The sequence below is a fragment of the Dromiciops gliroides genome, chromosome 1 (assembly GCF_019393635.1).
Source record: "Dromiciops gliroides isolate mDroGli1 chromosome 1, mDroGli1.pri, whole genome shotgun sequence".
In the NCBI taxonomy this organism is placed as follows: domain Eukaryota; kingdom Metazoa; phylum Chordata; class Mammalia; order Microbiotheria; family Microbiotheriidae; genus Dromiciops; species Dromiciops gliroides.
The window spans coordinates 618,419,638-618,434,526 of NC_057861.1; positions in this window are offsets into that span (position 1 = coordinate 618,419,638).

Genomic DNA, 14,889 nt, shown 5'->3' on the forward strand with positions numbered 1-14,889 from the left:
TCACACCAAAAACTTCACTGAATTTCTTTTGTAACATTGGTAAGATACTGATCAGCTATACAGAAGTGCAGAAGAAATAGAGGAGATTGGTTAGGATCTGAATTTAGTCTTTTCTAGAAGAGAGGGAAAGGGAAGAGGATGGGGATTAAGCACTTATATGGTGCCTACTTTTTGCCAGACACTGTGCTAAGCACTTTTTACAAATATTAACTCATTTGGTCTGTAGAAATTTTTTGTAAATGTACCTGAGAGAAAAGGAAAGTTCAAATGTCTCTCCTAGTTGTATATGTCCTAGGTGAATGATTCACTTTGAGACATTTGTGGGGACTCCCAAATCAGAGACAGTGTTATATAGTGGAAAGGAAGAGCACTGAACTTGGAGCCCAAGTCTATCAGATTGTCTTTCACACCACTTTATGAGATCCATGGTAATTCTAGTAAATACCCTAAACTTTATAGCTCCATGAAACAGTCAGGGAATCTAAGGGCTAGAATCCCCAGTTTGTGCTGTCCCTCCTGAAATGGGGTGATCAAACCTGAATAGAATATTCCATTTGTGGTTTCACTAGGTCTTGAATTCAGTAGAAATATTACCTCCTTCATTCTAGATAGCAATCTCTATTAATGCCACCTATGCTCCCATATTTGTATTTTTAATTGTCACATCAGATTGTTCACTCCTGTGGGGCTTGAGAGTCCATTAAATCGTAAGGTCTGTTTTACATGAATTGTTGCACAACTGTCCCTTCCCCAGTCTTTGTACCATTGTTTTTGTGAACCCAAGTGTAAGACGCTACATTAATCTCTAAATTTCAGTCTATTAGGTTTAGACCATTTTTCTTGCCTCTAAAGGTCTTTTTTGACCCGGATTCCATTATTCAGTGTGAAGTGAAGCACATATAAACCACTCTGGCGTTTTAAAACCTAAAACCTGGCCCCAGCCTCCCTTTCCTGCTATATTACATATTCCTTCCTATTTCCATACCTTTGCATTGGCCATCCCCCATACCTAGAATTCACTTTCCCCTCTTTTCTTCCTCTTAGAATTCCTAATTTCCTTCAAGACTCAGTTGTGCTTCCACTTCCTAAATGAAGCTTTTACAAGTTACTAGTACCCTTCCCTTCAAAATCATCTTGAACCTTTATAATTAACCTGTATATTCACATGTCCCCCAAAAGAACATAAACCCTTTGAAGGCAGAGATTGTTTAATTTTTTTTTGTATCATCAGTGCCTTCCACAAAACATGTAGCAGATAATTAATGCTTATTGGTTTAAAAAAACACCATCCCTCCTGGCCTAATAAGCGTGCTAACTCTGTCTTAATCTGTTATTGCTAGAAATGCCAATAAGAACAGGGCTAAGGACAGAACACTAGATCACTCCATTAGAAACCTAAGCTAACTTTCTCCAGGTTGGCATAAACCTATTAATCTCTTTGACCTCAGGCTCTGCCCTTAGACCTATTCTGTTTGACATTTTTAATAGCATGAATGACAACAGATGGCATAATTTGTGATTTACATTTATATTTATATACATGCCTATATCTACAGACAGAGAGGTAAGTAGTGTATTATAGTGGACAGAGAGGTACTCTAAAAACCAAGAAGACTTGGATTCATGTCCTGCCTCTGATTTATACTGTGTGGCCCTGAGCAAGCCATTTACCTTCCTAGTCCTCTAGGCCACTCTTAAATAAGTTGCAGAGAAGGTGATGATGTACATTAGTAGAATTAATTTAAAAGCCCTGTCCATATATGATAGATAAATGATAGATGTGTGTGTATATATATATATATATACATATATATATATATACACATATACATATGCATTTATATTCAGCCCAGCCCTACTTTCTCCTGAGCTATAGTCCCATATCACCTGTTGTCTATTGGACATTTCCAATTGGGTGCCCTGTGGGCATCTCAAAGTCATCATGTTCAAAGTGGAAATCATTTCATTTTCTTTTCCCCTAAAACCCATCCTTCTGCCTTTCAGTCTCCAAGTTTACAACCTTGGAATCCTCCTATATCCAATTAGCTGTAAAACTTCAGTTTTTCTTCACAGCATTTCAGGTCCATCCTATTCCCTCCAGTCATACAGTCACCAGGTGATACAGGCCCTTCTCACCTCTCACCTCAATTATTGCTATAGTCTTTTTTTTTTTTTTTGAGGCAATTGGTGTTAAGTGACTTGCCCAGGGTCACACAGCTAGTAAGTGTCAAGTGTCTGAGGCTGGATTTGAACTCAGGTACTCCTGACTCCAGGGCCGGTGTTCTATCCACAGCACCACCTAGCTGCCCCCATTATTGCTATAGTCTTAATTGGTGTTCATACCTTAACTCCTGTATTTAGCATTTGAAACCCTTCACAAGCCTCTCTCCTTACTACCTTTCCAGGCTTTTTTGCTTTAACTCTCCTTCATGTGTCTTACAGGCTAACTAACCTGGCCTTCTTGATGTTCCTCATATTACATTCCATCTTTCCTCTCAGAACGCTTACACAAATTGCCCTCATGCCTGGAATACACTTCTCTTCCTCCTCTTCTTTATAGAATCTCTAGATTCTTTCAAAGCTCAGCCTTTCCTGATTTCCTCCTCAGAGATGCCAGGGGCTCCCAATTACTTTGTATGTAGTATGTATTTACTTACACATGTATATGGTTCCTTAGATGAAATGTAAGCTCCGTGAGGGTTAAGAACTATTTTATTTTTGTCTTTGTATTTCTAGTGCCTTGGACAGTACTTGACACCTAATAGTCATTTGTAAATACTTGTTAATTGACTACTATTATTTGGGTCGTTCCATTAGTTGGAAATCCCCCCACATCTCTCAGTCTTGTTCACAAGAATATTGTTAGCAACTTTGTCAATTGAATTTCTGAAATCCTATATAGATTTATTCCCTGTGATCTATAAGCCTAATATCCCTATTAAAAAAAGAATTTAGTTTAGTCTGGGATGACTTTGTTCAATTTTGGCTCAACAAACATTTATTAATTACAAGGCACTATACTAGACTTGGGATACAGAGACTAAAAAGAAAAGTCCCTTACCTCAAAAAAATTTATAGAGTTGTAAAGATTTCCTCCCCCTTTCCTGTCAAATTTCTTGCAAATCATCCCTTCTAAAAATTGAAATCAAATTCACTGAACTGTAATTTGAAGAGTCTACCTTCTCTTCATTTTGGAATCAGTATATTTGCCCATGATCTTGTTTCCACAATTTTTCATAGACAGTCACTGATGGTGGCTCTGCAATCTTGGATGTACAGGGTCTTGGTTACTTCACCTCACTGAAGGGAAATAAGCACTCCCTTACCAATTCACTTAGTTTGAATTCCAGTTCTGTGTTAATTACTTTTATTCCATATTTTCCAGACTTATTATTTTTCTTTGGTAGAAACAATAGAAGCAAAATAGAAATTGAATTTTTCTCCCTTTTTTCCATCCTCTGTTGTTCTTCAATTCACTCCCAAGCAGTGGTATTATACTTCCATTAATCTCTTGCTTCCAACATAGCTTTTTTCCCCCAAAGCCCTCCTTTGTCCAAGTATTCATTACAAACCTTAGGTCATTCCGTGCTTTAATATACTTTTAACACTTATATTTGCCAGGATTGTGCTTCTCATATATCCGTGCTTATATCTATATTATCCACCTCCTTTATCTCTCTTGCTTCAGTCAATAAACATTTATTAAGCACCTACTTTGTGCCTTAGTCTACTGCACAGCTTTCTATCAACCATGACAATTCTTCCTATGGAGAATTTTAGTCTAGGTAACCTATCCATGTCTTAAACTGAACACTTTAGCAGACGTGCTCCCAAAGTATAGGGTATATTGACTAGGCTTGACTTTCTTCTCATTCATCACAAACTCTAAGGTGGCATGGTCACTTCCTTCAGGTTCACATAATAGCTACTTCGGGGGCCAGTTGTTCCTTTTAAAAAAAAATTATTTTATTTATTTATTTTTGCAGGGCAATGAGGGTTAAGTGACTTACCCAGGGTCACACACCTAATAAGTGTCAAGTGTCTGAGGCTGGATTTGAACTCAGGTTCCCCTGAATCCAGGGCCAGTGCTTTATCCACTGCGCCACCTAGCTGCTCCCCAGGTCTTCCTTATTAATCTAGGACAGCAGTTCTTGATATCACCTCGTAGGAAGAAGAAAACTGACTTGAAATGCCAACCCAGAGAGGTGTTAGAAAGTAAACTACACTGGCAAAGCAGAGCCAAGATGGTGTAGTATCAGGAAGCACTATAGGGTGCCCTCCCCCTAAAATACTTCCTAACAAGTCTGGAAAATTCACCAGATCAAATCCTTATGGGAATATGAAAATGTAAAAAAAAAAAATCACAGTAAATCATTTTCCCAGTCCAGTTTGGCATAAAGAGACAGACAGGTCTGTAGACACTTGGGAAGGTGTCTGACCAGGAGTGGCAGTGGAGCATTACAGAACAAGGAAGAGGCTGTGCACTGGGGCAAAAAAGGTCATCCCAAAACTCATACCAGGATGCTGCAATAGTCTTGCAAGGGGCATGAAGTATTCTGTTCTGAGGCAGGCACAAGCTAGTATATGGGGAGACAGAGGTGGGTTCAAAAGCAAGCAGGGTGACTCAGATTTCACGAGTAGAACAGGGTCTCAGTTCCAGCTTCTAGCCCAGTTAAATCTACAGAGGAGTAATCTGGGCAGGAATCCCAGACCAAACAGAAGCCTACAGTTGTCACTGTGAACTAGCAGAATTTTCTAGGTGACTAATAATAGTGAAATCCACAAGCAGTCTACCATTACCCAGACCCAAACCCAGGCCAGGAACTTGCATAGTAAAGACCAAAGGGGCATCAATCCAACTTTACTCTGGATCAGACAACTTTGGTAGCACTGAAAGTTTGCAAGCCCTTGGCCCGGGCTATCCCTGAGACCTTGGAACTAAACAAGATTCAGTATACCAAGAAAGGAGTGGCAAGACCATCCCAAACCCTCCATTCAGAAGTGTCCAGAGTTCAGCTCTCACATCAAACCTGAAGTCAGAAAGTAACCTGGAGGGGGCAGATAAGTTGTGTAGTAGATAAAGTACCAGCCCTGGATTCAGGAGGACCTGAGTTCAAATCTGGCCTCAGACACTTGACACTTACTAGCTGTGTGACCCTGGGCAAATCACTTAATCCTCATTGCCCCTCCCCCTCCCAAAAAAAAGTAACCTAGAAGAAGGAGCAAGCCAAAAAAGATCCCATAATGAGTAATTATGGAGACAGGTACTCTCCAAATATAAACACAGAAGAGAATAAGATAAAATGTGTACAAGCAAAACCTCAAAAAAATAACATAACTTGGATATAAATTTAACAAGATTTTGTGGAAGAGATGAAAAAATTTTTTAAAGTTAAATGTGTTTTTTCCCCCAATGAAATGGGGGGGGGGTTCACAATTGGAAAAGAAACAAGAGCTGGAATATGGAAGAAAAAATTGGAAAGGGAATTAGGAGGTAGGCAGAGGAGTTATAAAACCATGCCTAAGTGATAAACTCCTTGAAAAATAGAACGGCCAACCAAGTAGAAGCCAATGACTCCATGAGTCTCATAGCAAAAACAATTGACTTGGAAATCAGATCCACCAGGAAAAAAAAATGGTAAGAATCATTGGACTACCTGAATGTCATGATGAATAAAAGAGAAAGCCTACATGTTGTATTTCAAAAAGTCCTAAAACTTCCCAGATCTCTTAGAACTAGAGAGCAATGTGGAAATAGAATTGCACTAGTCACAGAGAGAGAGAGAAAGCACAGCCAGAAAGAAAGTTCAAATACCATAGAGCCAGAGTCAGGCTAATACACAGTTTCGCAGCCAGCACAATAAAGAAGCAGAGAGCTTGGAATACAAATTTCCAAAAGGCAAAGCATATAGACTTACACACTAGAATAATTTAGCCAGAAAAAATTGAGTATAACTCTACAGGAGAGAAAAAAAATGGATCTTTAATTAAATAGAGGACTTCAAAGCATTGGTGATGCTTATGAAAAGACCAGAGCTATGTCGAAACTTTTAAGTTCAAACATAGGAGTTAAGAGAAACATAAAAAGGTAACCATGAATGTTCATAAGGGACTAAAAAAGAATAAAATACATTATAATATAGAGAACTAACGTATGCATCCCTTCTCAACCCTATCATCATCATGGGTCAAAGAGGGAGTCTAATCAGATAAGGCCTGAAGAAAGTGGTCCTGTTAGGTCTTGATGATCTTAAGAGAAGAATTGGAAAAAAAGAAGAGGAATATACTGGAGAGGAAGGAGGTAAAGAGATTAGGGGAGAGTATCATAATTGGGGTATAGAAGTAAATATCTATACAAATTGGAAAGGAGGCTGACACTTGAGCCTTACTTTTATCTAAACTTTGTCACAGGAGGGAAGAATACACACCCCACAAAACTGAGTACAGATATATATTTTACACAACAAGGAAACAGAAAAGAAAGGGAAGAAGGGAAAGGGAGAATTAGTACTAAAGCAAAACAAACCCCAAGGATGTACAAAGCATTTCTTTTTTTTTTTCAAAACATTTCTAACACCTCTTTTTTGAGGTGGCAAAGAAGAGGAATCTGAGGGGGTGCCCATCAATTGAGAAATGGCTGAACAAGTTATGGTATATAAAAATGATAGAATTCCATTGTGCTATAAGAAAGGTGATAGAATATTATGCTGTAGGGAATAGTAAGAGAAATACTATTGTGCTAGATGATGAAGAGGATGGTTTCAGAAAAACCTGGGAAGACAAATAACTCTTCAGAATTAAGTGAACAGGACCAGGAGAACAATTCATAAAATGCCAGCAATATGTTAAAGACAAATAACTTTGAAAGAATTAAGGATTATGGTCGGGGCGGCTAGGTGGCGCAGTGGATAGAGCACCAGCCCTGGAGTCAGGAGTACCTGAGTTCAAATCCGACCTCAGACACTTAACACTTACTAGCTGTGTGACCCTGGGCAAGTCACTTAACCCCAATTGCCTCACTAAAAAAAAAAATGAATTATGGTCAGTGAAATGACCAACCATGATTCTAGAGAACTAATGATGAAACACTCTACCCACCTCCCATACAAAAGTGAAGGACTCAGGATGCAGAATGAGACAATGTTTTGGACATGGTCAGTGTGGAATATTTTTTGTTTGACTATACATTAGGGATTTTATTTTTCTTTCATTCTTAACTGGGAAAGTCAGAGAGAATTAAGAGGAAAGTGTAAGGTGGTCTTTTGCTGATTAAAAAAATAATAAAATACAGTCATTAAAAAAAAAAGTAAACCAGGGCAGCTAGCTGGTGCAGTGGATAAAGCACCAGCCCTGGATTCAGGAGGACCTGAGTTCAAATTTGGCCTCAGACACTTGACACTTACTAGCTGTGTGACCCTGGGCAAGTCACTCAACCCCAATTGCCTCACCAAAAAAAAGTAAACCACTCTCAAGGCCACAGATAGCTTGTCTTCCACCTGTTTTGCATCCAGAGAGATGGAGTATGTGCCTGCATTCTTTGTTATTCTGGGTTTATTTTTTTCACTTTCAATAAATCTTCTGCATGGATTTACTGGGACCTGGTACATTTTGAGATGCAATTAACTGGTATCTTTGATGTTTTTTTCCCATTGAAGTATTAAGTGGAGTAATTAAAATGGGTAAGAGGAGACTTGTGAAGAAATTTAAAATCTGTTCCTTGTAGATATTAAAAAATGTTATTTTAGGCAGAGTTGTATAAGAGAAGAAACACTAAGATAACTGGTAATCAGAAAAATTGGGTTCATATTCCAGCTTTGTTACCATAGGACGTTGGGCAAGTTATTTTCTTTGCCTTAGTTGCTTCATCTGTAGTATTAGGAATATCTAATATTTTTTACACTTCTGAAGTCTAATGTTACTAAAAAGAATCGTTCCTCCTTTTCCATACCCCTCTCTGACCACTACTCTTGTCTCCTCAACTGGCTCTTCTTTCTCCTTTGAACTCCTAAAAATCCTCTTCTCTCCTTTAGTAAGCTCACCCACTCCCATAGTTTCAATCATCACTGCCATGCAAAGAATTCCCACATCTATATTTCTCTTGAGCTCTCCAGATTCACTTAATTACCTATTAAACATCTTCACCTATGTGACCTTTTGGCCCTTCAAGCTCAACATGTATAAAACTGAACTTTTGTTTCCTCTGAAACCTGTTGTTACAGACTGTCCTGTTCTCATGACTAGCATGACAGTTTCCCCAGTCATCTAGTATAATTTGCTTTAAATTCTCCTCCCTTGTTCCGTGTCCCTAGATCCAGTCAAATCAATCCCCAGGTACTGTGGATTCCGTCTCAGATTTGTTCCTTTCTTTCCATCTCCAAACACATCTCCAGAATTCAGGTCCTAAATTCCACTCACCTGAATTAGTTCAAAAGTCCTACACAACACAGGTGCTTAATAAATATCAATGGGGGTGAATAATTAAATTGCAGTATGCAATTAAGCAACAAGTTGAGGTCAAGCTCAGAAAAAAAATAGTGGGTAAATATTACAGAAAATCTGTCTAGAGAGTCAGTGTATTACAGATGCAGACTACTATATGCGCTGCCAGACATAGTTGATATATTATTTTGTTGAATGAATGAATAAGCATTTATTAAGTGCTTTTGATGTGCCAAGCACAGTGCTAAGTGCCAAGGAGACAAATAGAGGGGAAAATACAGAGACAGAGAAAGTCCTTACCGTCAAAGACTTCACACTCTACTTATGGGAAACAACATATGTGAAAGAGTATATCAGCAGGCTAGACAAGAAGGCCCAAAGGTCTTTAAGGCACATTGGCAGATCAGATGATATTGCCCATGGATCTGGATGGCAGTGTCAAAGAGAATGGTAAGGCCCAGAGTAAGTTCATTAGGGTGGAGTTCATTAATATGTAATAGAGGGGCATCTGCATATTTCTGTCCTGACTTATCACAAACTACTAGCCATTATTGTATTTAGAAATAATATGGAACTTATTCATCGAAAGTTGTGAGGACTGATGCAGTCCTGCAAATAAGATTGCTTAAAACTGTTGCAGTGATGCTTTCTTATGTAGTGATATTTCCCAGTAAGTACCACCCCCACAATTCTCCCTTGTCCAATAACCACCTTGGTAGGGAGGCAGAGCCCATGGGGCTTTAGGATTGGAAGAACTACCAAAAAGGGCACCCTTCCACCTTACCTTCCTTTTGCTTCATCCCCCAACCCAGGATTATTAAACTCTATGGGGGCAGCTGGGCAGGAAGAGATATGTGGCATTTTACACCCCTTAGATGACTTCAAAGTCACCAGCTATAAGCCTTCTTATGAAATGGAAGACCACAACAAAAAAGAGATAATTTAATCATCTATTTCCCTGCCCTCTTTCTACATGTTTTAAGAATAGATACAGAAGGGGGAAGCTAGGTGGTGTAGTGGATAAAGCACTAGCCCTGGATTCAGGAGGACACGAGTTCAAATCCGGCCTCAGACACTTGACACTTACTAGCTGTGTGACCCTGGGCAAGTCACTTAACCCTCATTGCCCCAAAAAAGCAAAATAAAACAACAACAACAACAACAACAAAAATTAATCCCATACAATAGATGCAGAGGGCCCCATAACAGATATGAGCATTATTGGCTCCACCTGCACCTAGATCTTGCAAACAGAAAATATTTGAGATTCACTCAGCAGCAGTGTACAATTTTTATTTATTTCATTTTTAATTTATGAAATAAAACAAGTATTTGCATAGTTGGATTTTTTAAAAAGACGGTTGCACATGAAACTGCAAATGTTATGTACAATTTGCTTTTCCTTTTAAATGCATAATAAAGTTACGATATAACTTTCCTTTTTCCCCTTTTCTCTTCCCTTCCACCCACCCTTAGAGATGGCTACCATTAGACATAAATAGATATATATGTAAAATCAGTCTATACATACTTCTATTTCTCAGTTCTTTCTCTGGATGCAGATAGTGTCTTGCTTCATAGGTCCTTTGTATTTCATTTGGGTATTTATGGTAATTAAAATGACTTAATCACTCAAAGTTGTTATTAAAACAATATTGTTGTTACTGTATACAATAATCTCTCAGTTCTGATCAATTTGCTCTTCATTATTTCATACAAGTTTATCCATGTTTTTTCTAAAAGCATCACAACATGTTTAGCCACTCCCCAGTTGATGGGCATCCTCTCAGTTCCTAATTCTTTGCCACCACAAAGGGAGCTGTATAAATATTTTGGAAAACATTGGTTCTTTTCCTTTTCCCCCAATCATCTTTGGAAATAGTCATAGTAGTAGTATTGCTGGATCAAAGGGTGTAGGCAATTTAATAACTCTTTGGGCATGGTTCCAAATTGCTCTCCAGAATGGTTGAATCACTTCACAGTTCCACCAACAGTGAATGTGTCCCAATTTTTCCATATCCCTTCCAATGTTTGTCACTTTCCCCTTCAATCATTTTATCCAATATGATAAGTGTGACAGGATATCTCAAAGTTTTTTAATATGCAGTTCTCTAATCAATAAAGATTTAGAGTATTTTTATATGACTATAAATTGTTTTGATTTCTTCATCAGAAAACTGCCTATTCATATCCTTTGACCACTTATCAATTGGGGAATGATTGATTCTTATAGATTTGACAAAGTTCTTTATATATTTGAGATAAGATCTTTATCTGAGAAATTGTCTATAAAAATTTTCCCCAATTTTCTTTTTTTCCTTTTGATCTTGGCTACATTTGTTTTATTTGTACAAAATGTTTCAATTTAATGTAATCAGATTATCCATTTTATATTTCACACTGCTATCTATCTCATTTATTCATAAAATGCTCACCTCTCCATAAGTCTCATAGGTAGTATGTTCCATATTCTTCAAATTTTCTTGTAATATATTGATATCCAGATCATGTATACATTTTGTTCTTATATTGGTAAATTTTATAACATATTGGTCTATACCCAATTCTGCCAAACTGTTTTTACCAAAATTGTTCATTCAGCACTGGTATACAAGTGTCAAATGAGTCCATCTTTTGTGAGATCTGCAGTAGGGTGTAGATCAATGCAGGGATGAATAGCCAAGTGAGGTTCAAATAAGCATGTAGCAACTCTCCTTGTAGTGGTCTGGAGGTTTTGTCACTTGTACCTCTGGGGATGACAGTCAGGTACTTATGTTGGAGTCTCCATTGGGTCCACACTCCCTGTATGTAGTTCACTCTCAGATCCTCAATCACTTTAGAGACAGGACACAGAGTAGATCAAAGAAGAGATTTGGGCATTAATGAAGTACCCTGTTCATTCAGCAGAAAACCACTGTATTTTATCCTCATTGACTGAGCTCAATCACCTTTCACTTGGAAAAATACCCCAGTGATGGGCATGTAATGTGATAAGTACATGAGAACTTAACACAGAAGGAGGTGGTACAGGTGGTAAACGGGTTGAGGGACCAATTGTAGAGTTTTCACACAATTGCAAAATCCCAGCTTTAGAAGAGACCTCGGAAGTTATCTAGTCTATTGCATACGTGAACCAAAATCCATTCTGCAACACACCAGGCAAGAATAACTTTTGTCATTAGGAAACTAGGAAGAGTGAGGGAGCAGTGGCACTAATGGAAGTGGGAAAATCTTTGTCAAGGAATCATCTATGTTACAAGGCTGGCTGCCTTATCATCTCTGGGTGTGTCCTGTGATAGAAAGATTGAGTGGAACATTTATGTTAGGATTGAAGGAGGGTAATAGGCTATATTAACAAGGTTCAGTGCTTGGGAGGAGACACTCCTAATTAAGGTTTTCAGGCTGGAGGTGAAGTGGTAATCTCTAAGGATTGATTAGCAACTCACCTGTAAGCACATGATTTGTCAGGGTTTATAGACTGGAGGATAGAGGTAAGTAATGGATGCAAGGAATGGAAGAGGGGATGGAATTTTGTCAAAACAGGAATCAGGCAGAGGGAGCGCAATAAAGCCTGGAGCCAGCACAGCATCACCAGATGGAGCCATTTTCACTAATTGTTCATGATAACTAGGCAACTAGGTAGTTTCTGCTGGACTTAAGGAGTTGCAGATGAAAAGTGCCAATTGCTCCTTGACAGTTACTCTCTGACTTGAACCTTTAAAGACCTCAATTTTGTAAAATTGGGATAATAACCACACCAGCCCTTGCTTAACTCAGAGTTGTGGTGGGAACCACAGAAGATAATGAATCTAAGGAAGTACTTTGAAAGGTTATTATTTGTCCTGCCCTTTAGGTTATAAGGACTTCATAAATTCATGGATGTTAAAGGTTACAGAAACCTTAGAGATCACTTAATCCAACCCCTTCATTGTGCAGATGATCAAACACAGGTTTACGGAGAGAAGGTGACTAGTAAGCAGTAGCGCTGAGCTGGGAACAAACTACCTTCTTCTGATCCCAATCCCCATACTCCCTTCACAGCAGAACACTACCTCTTGTATGACCATGTTTGTCAATAAAGTTTGCTTGGACTGTTTTATTTTGAATGAGTCACTCTGAATGAATTTATTCAGGGTTAGGGGTTTTTTGTTTGTTTGTTTGTTTGTTTTTTTAGTGAGGCAATTGGGGTTAAGTGACTTGCCCAGGGTCACACAGCTAGTAAGTGTTAAGTGTCAGAGGCCAGATTTGAACTCAGGTACTCCTGACTCCAGGGCCGGTGCTCTATCCACTGCGCCACCTAGCTGCCCCTAACGTTTCCATTTGTGCAATTAATGACCTTTAACAAATATAAATTATTTTGGCCCAAATTCTTTCACATTGCTGTTTCATGTACTTTTTCTCTGTTTTGGGAATGGGAATGGGAGGGAATGGGGGAAGGGCCAAGAAGATGGTACCTGGAGAAAAGAGGGGAGGAGTCAAGATGGATGTGGTGACAAGAAGATCCTGCTTCTACCCCTGTAGGGTCAAAGGACTTAAATCTGGAAAGGACCATGTATACTGTCTAGTTCAACATTCTCACTTCACTTAGAGCCACCCAAAGAGTAAAAGGACTTATAGAATCTCAACTAGGGAGCAAGCACACAGCCAAGGTTAGATTCAAATTTGTCTTCTGTTTTCTAATCCAGTATTTTTCTCACCGTGCTAAACTTCAGTAGGAACTAGCACTAATTGCTTAAGAAGAATCTTTATTTTGAAAAATCACAAGCTTGACTCTGCTGAATTAGGAGGAAAAGAAATTGTTCTCCCCTACCTGAGTCAGAATAGAGCCTCCCCCTAGATAACAAGTATGATGATTGTAGTAATTCCAGCTTGGTCCCATACCATAGCTTAGCTTTGACCTCTTGCTTTCATGCTAAGGTGCTTCCAATTGTCCAGGAACCTGGACCGCTTTCCAAAGCCTGCCCTCAACCGTGGTCACTCTATCCAGTCTCCAGCTACCCAGGATTATCCCCTTCCTTACATCCAGAAGAGATTCCTCAAATCAGACCATTGTTTTCTGGATAATAACTCACATTTATTAGCACTTTGAGAGTGACAAAGCACTTTCTTCACTAACGACTCTATAAGGTAGATAGTACAAGTATTCTTATTCCCATTTTACAGATAAGGAAACAGGCTCTGAGAGGTGAAGTGACTTGGAAACCACACAGCTAGTGTCAAAGCCCAATTCTGTCAACTCCAACTCCAATGGGCTTTCTAGTAAACTGCCCTTTTCTTCCCACAAAATCTCCCTATGCCTTCCTTCTATTCCCTTCCTCCCCCAGCCCATAGGTCTTGAGAAAGACCTTCTTTACAAGGCAGAGATGTGAGTTTTTAACCTGCATAACTTAATCTTTGTCAGACCCACCCTTTATAACCTGACTCCTTACTATTGCAGTCTTCTTACATTTAACAGTCACGTACTCTGATCCAGCGACACTGGCCCCACCTTTGGTGTCTTTACCCAATACACTCCCCCTCCTGACTATGCATTTTTGCTGCCTATCCTTCACACCTGGGATCCTTTCTCTCATTTCTACTTCTAGCCTGGCTTCCTTCAAATCCTAGCTAAAACCCCAGCTTCTCCAAGAAGCTTTTCCCAATTCTCCCTACTGCTAGTGCCTTCCCTCTGAGATTTTATATATGTAATATACATCCATAGTTTTTACATGTTGTTTCACACACACTGCGTGTGGTGCTTAATAAATGCTTTACTTGACTTGAAAAATAATTATGAATAGAGTACTGGCCCTGGGGTCAGAAGGACCTGAGTTCAAATCCAACCTCAGACACTTATTAACTGTGTGACCCAGGGCAAGTCACCTAATTCCTATTGCCTCCAAAAAAAGAAAAGAGAAAAGTGATTACATGTTCTTACAGTATTTTAAACCACCCAAGCAGCCATGTTAGGAAATAATGAGAGGGTAATCTTTTTTATTTGTGTTGAGGGTAGAAAGGAAGAGGGGAACAGTGCAAAAGTTCTATAAACCAACTAACTGAAAGCAAATATTAGTCATCTTTTTTTATTGGTTGTCCCCAGTTTAAGTTTCCTCAGAGGTTTCTTTGCCCTAAGCCCAGAGAGAAATAGGGACTGAAAATGGAACAGGCTTCTGAAACAATGAGCATGTTGGAATCCTTGGTCATCTCTTTGTAGCATTGACCCATCTGTATCTAATGTGCTTGTTTCTGGTGACACCTTCTGGTGAAAGGGAACTCAAGCCAGAAAACCACAGTTAAGGGGAGTAACCCCTAAGAATTCTAATGGCCTTTCTTCTCTAGGTGCCTGAAGTGCTGAGAGGTCTCGCTTTTAGCATTTGACTAGAAAGAAGTTCCAGATTTGTAAACTATTAACATATCAGTGCCTCCCAGGGAATCTGGGGAAGCCAGGCTCCTCCCTTTTCTGTTTAGAAT